At 40.7% G+C, this 9,400-nt stretch overlaps 1 protein-coding gene across 1 annotated transcript in view; it reads right to left on the bottom strand.

Annotated features, from left to right (window-relative positions):
• The window catches only part of Kr (krueppel), a 57,495-nt gene that overhangs the window by 29,137 nt on the left and 18,958 nt on the right, over nt 1–9,400 (bottom strand). The window lies entirely within an intron of this gene.

Genomic DNA, 9,400 nt, shown 5'->3' with positions numbered 1-9,400 from the left:
CTAGAAGAAAAGTGCAATTTATACATACCTACTGCATGCCTGTGTCTTTTTCCGTGGCTGCACATTAGCAACAACAAAATATACGTATCTATTAGTAGACTGCAGATCTTTATGCAAAATAAATATTCATTCTTTGATAATCTTAATAATTTAAAGGTAATATGTGTTGACACTATTAAATTCTTTTTATCCTCCTGATATTTTAAATTGCATAGAAATGCAGAAAATCCGCGGTCGTCAGAATCAGTTTTATCAGAACTCGAAGGTCCCGAATAAGCCACGGAAAACCTGAGCATGCATAAAAATCCTCTGCTTGCAAATGCCGGATAAAAATTGCAGGATAACAACAAGAAATCGGCCGATCGCAGCTTTCCATTCAGATCTCGATTAACAGCAGCATTGCGGTGGCGTTTGGAATCGGCGTGGCGTAATGGTCTCATAAAGATGTGTATTTTAAAGAGAGAGAGAAAGAGAGAAATAGAAAGAAAAAGAGTGTTACAGTGGTGTTTCGGTACGCAATCACGTAGCCTAGCGCGAAACGCCAGTAGCGGCCACAAGTTCCACGTAAAAGTAAGCTCGGTCCTCGTAAAAAGGCGGATTCGAACGTGAAACGGTCCGAGGCGCGGCGCAGGAAGGGGCGCCGCTGCTTAGGTGACACCGGCGTAGTAGACCAAGGGGTTGTCAAACCCCTCGAGAACCACCCCCGTGAAAAGCAACCCCTGCAGCCTGCAATGCCGCACGCTTCGCTGTCCCCGAGCTGGATCCCAGGCGCGAGCAAGAGACGGTCCAGAGTCCAGCCCTCCTCTCCTCGTAAGGATTCGACCGAACGGACCTCCGTATTTCTTGATCGTGTTACAGTAACCGAATTCGAGGGCCGAGAGACGCCGACCTTTTGCCACTTTGCTGCGAAATTTGATTTAACGAGCTCGCCTTCGATATTTTTTATTCCGGCCGTTCGATCCGTCGGACGACAAGCTGTAGTTTAGTCTTCGGCCGGCAGATCATTTTCATAACCGGACTGTGGATTTATGCACTGATGCAAACTATTCTCTGGGTCAAAATGGACCCAAGCTCCACTGTTCAAGGGTTAAATATCGATTATATAATCGCGTGAATTAAAAACAATGTATCAATTCAAATTCAATTTCAAATTCTTCTCACAACATGCAAATTCACTAATCACGAACACGTTATTCCAATTCAATATTTTCTAACTGGATATTCAAGGAAAATATGTATTTTTAATTTCGTAAAAATATGTACAGTAATCAAACATCTCTACGATATCCCTGTCTACTAATTATTATTCAGACGCCCAATTAAAACAAAATTTTATCGTAAAATACTGCATCCTCACATAAGAATTCACATTATTTTCTGCAATTTGGATTTTGTTTTAGTAAATATCGATTAAATAACACAAATAAACATCTGCGAATTATCTCCTACTATCTCGCGAAACGATGTTGGAGGTCAAATACCAATTACAAAAGCGATAGCCTTTCCGAAAATACGATTGTTCGAGTAGATTAAAGGGAGTCATCTTTGAACCTTGATAGCGGCCTGTTATTTAGCAGTTCTGTAATTAAAATAATGTTTCATTTAATGCGATTTCATTTATTTAATGCTGGATTGAATTAGAATTTCGTTCAGATTTTAATGTCCCCCTTCAAGAAATGTACATCTTGAAGAATATTTTCATTATGGGGTCAGAAAGAATATCTTGTTGTGTACAAGAAGATAATGAAAGTAATCAGACTTTATAAAAATTAAGAAAACTGGTAATTGTGAATTTTAATGAATGTGACTCGAAGAAAGAGTTGCAAAAGAGAAGAAAAGTTGCTTCAATGTGAACATAGCTTAAGACTGTCTATCTGACACCTGTCTCTTGCAATAGAAAAATTTAATTTTTCGAAACAATCCGCAGTCTATTCGACACAAATATGAATAATCTAACGGAATGTGAACGATCTTAATACGTTAATTTTTCCCGCAATCTTCATAAGACAATGTCAAACAATTTACACACGACGGTTCGTTCTCCAGACACCAGATTAATAGACGCCATTCTAAATGGCGAGAACCGCGGAAGTCGTGGCTCATCCTTGATTTACCGAGCGTTACGTGTCTCGTTGTCGATATGGGCTCGACTTTTATGATCTTTTTCCTACGGTGTTGTGCCGCGCGAGGGCCGTTTCGTTCTGCCGGAAACCGTACGTGGAACCGAGTTAGTACTCGTTAGCCGCGCTATTTCGGACGAGGCCGACACGATTCCGCATAGAACGTGGCACCTGTCACCTGGACTCGTGGTAGTGGTGGCCACCAGCCCGCTAAGATGACAGCCGATAAATGCGCGAGCTCGTAAAGATAGGAAAAGCAGGTGAAATCCTCGGCGAGCTCTCGAAACATCGTGATTCTATGTATCGAAGAAAGTTTTCCCGGCTCGCGCGCGATTCAAGAAAATTTTCAATTTATTTTCGAGACCTTCCCTACGAATATTTTTCAGAAAAACTGTCGAACCTTTTCCATTGAGATTCTGCACGGATACAGTAAACCTTGATCTAAGAAAACGGAAACCGTAAGATCTAAGAAAAACGAGTATCCTCTCAGAGTATTTAACTCTTAATAATGTAATCTAATAATTTCGTTCGGCGTTCATATAGAACGCGATTTGTTTAAACTTCCTTTTACAACACAATTATTGAAAATCTTATTAATAGGTTTTCGGTAGATAAAGTGTCGGCAGCAACGGTTTTCAAAATTGTCATAAAATGATCATTCTCATTCTCATTCTCGACAAGCGTTCCGGAACAGAATTCATAACAATTGTTTAGAAAATGGCGCTGAAAGCCAGAATACTTTCTTCATTTTCTCGAGGAAACACTCGAGCAACGATTCTCTGTCCGTGTCAGTGAACTTGCCTTTAGACTGGTGACATTTCCGCATTTGAATCTCCAGACAGACCTCCTTGCCTCGTTGCTCTCCTTCCGGAACGAATTGAACGGTTTTATTAAAAGTTTATTAGCGAGCCGCGAGCTGCTTTGTCCTAATCAAATTTTCAACCCCGTTGCCGGCTTCTGTTGGACTGACACCGTTAACAAAGTTAGCTTTTCAAAAGACCGGAGGAAATGTCGCTCAATTGCCGTAACAATGATGTAACACCGGATTTGCGGTTCTTTAGGTATTGATGCGGAAAAGTCGACGCTTGTTGATGGTCTTTACTGCTTCTGATGTTCCTGGTAATTGAATTTGAAGTATTTACTGTGATCGAATTTCGAGGAAAATGTTCTATTGTTGTTAATTAAAATTTTTTTCATCGAGTAATATATAGGGTTCTTTTTGAATACTTCTTTTAATAACAATGATTGGAAAGCTGATTTCGCAAGAACCATGTCATGAGACAAATTAGGGGTTGTTTTAACTCTCTGCTGTATAATAGTGAGTCAACATCATAACGAACACTCCAGATAAAATCAAAGACAGTATGCCATTCAATGTTTGTAGGCTGATGAAAATTATGAAAATGTACGAGTACTCCGCACAGTTCCCAAGGAATTAATCGAACGTCAAGAACAAAGGGATGATTGTGTAGTTAATGTGAGATTGTTACGCGTATCCGAGGATCGGTGAAATTGGTGGAAGGATAACGAGACTTGCTTCTTGGAGGCTCGTCGAAATGTTTTCTCTCTTGATTTATTATGCACTCTTCGTAACAAACGTCCGATTTTGTATTCCGAGCCGACATAGAAGAGATAGGGCATGGCTTCGAGGAGGACATTACGTCCTCGGCTTCGTTATCAAGATCAATTCTGAATTTAATATCGTATTATTATATGGATTCCCGTGGGGACTCGAACTTTGTGTAAGAGAGCGAGCGGCGTTTAATCCGTGGCTTTTGAAATGTTGCGAAGTTCTGGTTCTTTGAATTATGGGATCTAGTATAAATGTGATTGGGAAGGATTCGAAATTGTGCAACGACTACTACTCGTTACGCTAATGTCCTTCTTTTATAGGGCGCTCGTCATTGTGGTCGAGTTGCAGGAATGAATAACCCTCGTGTTTTTTCGAGTCAGTTCGTTTCAATATTCGTATTTCATATTTTTTATTGCAAGAATTTACGAACTAATTGAACGCCAACTCTTTATATTTCTAGACTGAAAATTTCCATGCAGTTTTATCAAATACAAACATGAAAAACCTAAAACAATGGATTTATGGATTTTCTAGAAATGGATAGATCGTATGGTAGCTATTGTTACATATGCATGCGATTTTTGTTGAAAAAAACGTGACATTTACTGGTCGAGTTTTATTCGAAGTATTCACAACTGAAACAACTGAATATTCACCATATTCTCTATTTTTCATGAAATAAAGAGGATGATACCATTTATTAAGAACCAATCAAACCTTTTGTACAATTATACAGAATGCCTTACATAAAATGTACCACCATTGTAATAGAAAGAGAAATGTTCAAAAAATTTTGTATTCTATCATTGCATGTTATTATTTTGTGCATTTATGGCAAACAGATAAAACTCGGAACAAAGCAGCAAATTTTTATTTTGCATACAGATCCTCTAATAATTATAACGAAAATTGTAATGAAAAAATAAATGGTAATAAATATAATGAAGAAAATGGGAACAAAACAATGGATTTCTGCTTACCTGTGTGTTAGGGTAGTATTATCAAATATTTGGTCACACTATTCCTCGACGTCTGGCTTCGCGACGAAGTGCACAAGGCTTGAACAATGACTGAACAAGTCATTACGTGTTTCCATGTCGATTCGTTGTTTCGTGACGAAGGATGGTCGAAGGTCGCGACCGTTCCTTCTGTCTAGCGATTTTGACTCGTGGCAAAAGGATTCGCCATATGGTCGGCTACTTATCGTTAGATGTGCCACGAGAACTGAGCATTCGACTCTCGAGAGCCAACGGTGGTTCGAGGAACGGGGCCCATTTATTTGGCGTGTGCTGTATAATTAGGCCTCGAGAGCGGGCCCCACTCTAGACAGAGAGAAAAGAGACAAAGAGAGAGCTTATTGTCCTTTTTTCATCCCCTCCTCTTCATCTACTAGTTCGCTGGAAAACGGGTTTCGAAAATACAGGGTGGGTCACCGAAAATTTTCACCTAAATAGTATCTCCCTTGTTTTCACTTTGATGCGACAGAATATGTAAAAAAAAACGATTTGCTTCGTGATAGAGAAGATATTTTTCTCAAAGTTATATCTTATGATATGTGAAGGTCGTCATCGATTTTTTAAATTATATTGTAACATATTGATCTTCCAATGGCCTTCAGAGGAATGATTCTTCAAAAAGTATAATCTAATGTACGAAGATGATGTTCATGCTTCGTGTTCCTTATTAAGGCTACATTGATGTGAACACAGGATTTATGGAGAATATTAAAAAATTAAGTGCAAATATTAACATATTAGGAGTTCTAATAAAATTCGGGTTTTTTGGAATGTATCACAATTTTTTTCTATCAACAACGCAAAATTACAGGCTGGCCCAATTCTTCAACTCACTCTGTATGTTCCAGTGTGTCCTCGTACTCCAATTCAATCTTCAGAACGATTAGGCTTAGTTCACTTTCGGAAGACCTGGTCATCAGCGTTGGGGGATGAAAAATGGTCAAGAGAACTAGTTTTTTTTTCAATTAGAACAGGGAAATGACCATGCCACAATAAACATCCTACACGACCATCCAGTTGGTAATAGTTCTAGACTATAGTCTGTATGGAAAATGGCCCTGAAGTGGCCCCGGATAGACGAAGGTTACGCCCGGAGCGAAACACCGTCTCGTGCCCAACGCTGCCCGAAATAGGGCCGTCGATTTTTTTCTTCATTGTCCCGACATATGGCGGGAGCGAGGCTGACTTCCGTAAAAAGGGAAGTCATTTAAATTTAGGCCGTTTACGGAATCTAAGAGCCGATCCTGAAAAACGGCGGAGAAAAGAGGGGGCGGACTAGCGGCCCGCACCAATAAATTCGAATTTCACGTCTGTTCCTGGAACATTCGTGACACGGCCTGTTTAAAACGTCCGTGGCTATTTTGGTGAACTAATTAGCATATTAGCACGGTTTTCGGAAAATATTACCGCCGATTTGCTCAGTCAATCTTCTGTGTGCTCTAGCGAGAGACTTTAAAATGATTGAATAGCAACCGCTGCATTTTGCCCGGACACGCTTCTTTACAAGATGTGTTCAAAATTAATTGTTTTAGAATATCGTTCATGACAAAAATGAGTAGACGTAATTTAAAACAGTAAAACATTAATGTTATATTATTTTTAAACTTCTAGAAACTTTGTTACTGCATATAAATGCAACAAATGCTACAGATAACAGCCTGGCACCAATTTTCGTTTATCGCGTATTGACAGGCCCCCGGCAGCAATTACTATGCCAACTTAGCGGGACTCATTGTACCGGTTCGGGGGTAGAGCGCAGTCTCGGCGATCATGTTAGCTCCCAATAGACGAGTATGCCGCTATGCTCGCCTGGATTTCACGTAATTTTGGGTTTCTCCCGGTAAATGGTATCGCGTTTCTTGGGACGCTGCATCGGATTGGTGCATTGTCAACGAAAGGGCCCAAGGGGTGCCAGTCAGGATCCCTTTCATCCCTCTCTCTTTCTTCGTGGCAGCACGCGCGATATAAAGGAGCTTTTTTCTGGCAGAAAGACAAAAAAAAAGGTATGTACACACATAAGGAGAGCACACGAGGTGGAAGTGGAAACGGAAGAGGGAGAGGAGGAGGTTTGGCTCCTTCTGGCTTTCCTGGTTGCTTTTAGGGACGCGTGGCGTGCACACGACGTCATTATTTCACGTCCGAGCGCAGGAGAACGAGATGGAAAATTTATGGCGAACTAGTTGCCTAGAGTCGAGAAAATTTCGGTCTCCTCTCTCTGCCCATTAAGCTCTATTTAACGATCGTTTTACGTCTTGCCGACAAACAGACGTCTTGGGGGTGGTTAGACAGAAATTCGAAGTTCTCTAACCCTTATGCTATCTGTTTCTAATCGTGGCCTATGCAGATGTACATGTTCTGATTCATGTTTATACATACCTTTTCGAAATGCAGATTTATTTTTGCATCGTTTGTTTAGCGGCTACAACGAAGGACACAGTTAACACCTTTAAAATGATGTTTTAGGGACGTTGAGGGTTTCGGACACCAAGCTAGATTATTTATAACTAAACTATGAATCTTTACGCAAAACAAACGTTTTCTTCATTAATTTTATAGCACGAGAGTCCCAAATAGAGATTTTTTTCTAAATCATTTATTATATCTAAATCATTTATCATATATTAAAGTTCATTATCATTGTAAAAATTGTTATTACGAATTGCTATTGGATTTGCATCGACGCAGCAAATGAGGCGAAAGGGGCTACAGTAGGTTGGCATGTGTTTACCTATTTTTGCACCGGTACTTCAGGTAGCAACATAGCGGTCCAGAGACCTTGGAGTTTTTCCGGAGGCTGACCTCGAAAATGGTCCTTATTCTGTCTGCCACGAAAAAGGAATCCTTGATGCGTCGGTGCAGCTTTTGTCGAGATGTCTAAAATGACACGAACGAACGCAGTCTGCTGCTCTTTAGTTACAGTAAACAGAAGGTTGTGTCGAACCGACCGACAAGAACCATTGTATGCCTGACTGGTTTATCCTTATTATGTAAAATGGCTTCTCTTGGTTCAGATTGCGATACAATGAACCCCTAATTTGTCTTTTGTTTCGCTTGTTGCATCCTTTAAAAATGCAGTCATCCATATGTAATTATAATAATAATAATATTAAATCCGTATAATTAGAATACTAGACTGCAGAATAGTTCTATTCACTTTTTCCGATAGTTTTCAAAATTGCGAAATGCTTATATATATGGTGGTTCCTACTTTTTTAATTTAAAAATGGCATCCTTTGGCTACTGTGGGGCCTCCTATGATTTACTCGAATTTCGCTTTCACCATATTGTTCCTTATAAGAATCGAGGTAAATCGCAACTTTGGCGATTCAGTGGGAGATCTATGACAAAATGTTCCGCAATCAAACGACATCAGACGAGTATAGATCCCGGAACGACAATTGAAAATAGCGTTGTTCTCTGCCAACTCACATAACATTGGGCTAGATCGGCAACATTGTATATATAATCTATAGCGACAAAATTAAACCAGATGTACTAGGAAAGGTAGTGAATATATACGGAAGGTGCGACAGAATGGATAAATAAAGATTCAAATGGATGTAAACGTCGCCAACTGTATTGTAGTCTGCAACGTCCACACTCTATGAAATATATGTATAGAAATTTCTCATACGCCAACAAACAAAATGTTAATAGATCGAACTTCTATAAAAGCAAGTAGCTTGCTTATTGTCTTTAGCATGGGTGAAATGGTACTTACAAAAAGTGGCACATAAAAAATAAAAGTTTCTTATTAGGAAAATTCCTAGAAGGTCGAGAGCTTGTATAAAAGCCATCAGGATCCCGATTATTTAAATTGGTAAGGCAACTTTATTAATTCAATGGGGGATCTAAAGAAAAGTCTGTGGCAACGAAACGACATCAAACGAGTTACGGCCGGATCCCGAGACCGACAATTGGAAATCGCATGATGTCGACTCACTGGGATCGATGGCAAGGAACGGCAGACAGCGGAGCTCGGATGACAGACGGAAAAATTGGAAAAAGTTGCCGGATTCCACCGATATATATCCAACCGGTCGGACTCGATCTGCCGCATCTGCCACGTGCCCCCACATTACGGCATAATGTGTCACTGTGCCACGGGCACAGAGAGCCTGCCCCTCTCTCGAACGATTTAACAGTGCCAGCAGCTTCTCTGGTGCACATACACACGTGCACGGGAACGCACACGTGTTCCCGGCCGTGTATGTGGAATCCTAGATTTTGGAAACTCGCCGCGGCGGATTGAATGGGCGCAGCTGAATGCAGCTCGTGCACCACGGATAGGAGAAAAAGAGAGAAAAAGAAGAGAGAGAGAGACTGAGAGAAGAGGTCAGGGTGGAAACTGCAGGGATAGGGGGTGAGTGGGGCAGTTTTTCAACCATCCACCCTTTGCCACTCGTGGTCGATGCACTTTCCCTCTTTCTCCACATTTCTCTCTCTCTCTCTCTCTGGATCTCTATGTGCTCTCTCGTTTTTTCAGCAGCGTCGCCGATGCAGCATCCAACGATGAGTTGTGAAAATATTGACGTTTTTGTGGCCGGGGACTGTTTATTCGGAATTTTTTGATTTTCCCGTGGTTCTCCGAAGAATAATGGATCACCGGTTTCACTTCCTTACCTTGCGATTTTTAACACTTTGATAGCTGCTGTACGGAGACCGAACCAGTCGCCGAACACTCCAGCGGC

Source organism: Lasioglossum baleicum, chromosome 2, assembly GCF_051020765.1.
Source record: "Lasioglossum baleicum chromosome 2, iyLasBale1, whole genome shotgun sequence".
In the NCBI taxonomy this organism is placed as follows: Eukaryota; Metazoa; Arthropoda; class Insecta; order Hymenoptera; family Halictidae; genus Lasioglossum; species Lasioglossum baleicum.
This window is presented reverse-complemented; position numbering and strand designations above follow the sequence as displayed.